This window comes from Charadrius vociferus, unplaced genomic scaffold (genome assembly GCF_000708025.1).
Source record: "Charadrius vociferus isolate BGI_N301 unplaced genomic scaffold, ASM70802v2 scaffold1070, whole genome shotgun sequence".
Classification (NCBI taxonomy): domain Eukaryota; kingdom Metazoa; phylum Chordata; class Aves; order Charadriiformes; family Charadriidae; genus Charadrius; species Charadrius vociferus.
Window position 1 is genome coordinate 43,417 of NW_009646246.1, and position 740 is coordinate 44,156.

A 740-nucleotide genomic window follows, 5' to 3' on the forward strand; every position below is an offset into this window, starting at 1 on the left:
CACCGAGCCCCGGCCCCGTGTCGGTGCCGCCCGTGCCCGCTCTGGGCTGCAGCCCTGGGCACCCCGGGATGGGGAGCGGGGCTCTGCGGCCAGCGCAGGCTCACGGTGCTGCAGCCCAGCGGGGACCATCGTATCTCCTGCAGCATGAAACCTCTCTGCTCCTCACCCCGCACCCCACAGCAGTGGGGATTTGGGGTGCTCTCCGGGTGGAAGGGGAATGGGGATGGTAGGAAACGCCACCGTTGAGGGGACAGGACCCGGGGACATCTCTGTGGCAGCAGGAGGCGGTTGGGGGGGGTGCCAGCTGGAGTAGGGCACCCTGTGCCCGTCCCTGCACAGCCTGGACCACAGACGTCCGTTTGTCTGTCCCCACAGTCCCACCCGGCGCAGTTTAACCTGGGACTGCCTGTGCTTTCCAACTTCCTGCTCTTTCCCCCGTGGGGACGGTGCCGTGTCCCTGGGGGGATGCCAGGATGGGCTCACGGCAGCGCAGGTGAAGGGTGCCCGGCCACGGCGGTGGTGGCTTCGTTGCCGGCTCTGCCCCGGCCCCGCGTTGGCTGGGGGAAGCCAGGCACGTCCCCTCGGTCATGGAATTGGCTCTGCAGGTGGTTGGCATAGAAACCATGAAAGGCTGCAATACATCACTCAGCTTTTTTTTTTTTATCCTCCTCTTTTTTTTTAGCCTCTTCCATGTAAATCCGTTTCTGTAGTAACACTTTTTTCCCCCTTTTTTTTTTTTT

The 740-nt window shown here is 62.7% G+C and overlaps 1 protein-coding gene across 1 annotated transcript in view; it reads left to right on the top strand.

Annotated features, from left to right (window-relative positions):
• Nucleotides 1-740, top strand: part of PCGF2 (polycomb group ring finger 2) — a 14,123-nt gene that overhangs the window by 577 nt on the left and 12,806 nt on the right. The gene's annotated exons all lie outside the window — the stretch shown is intronic.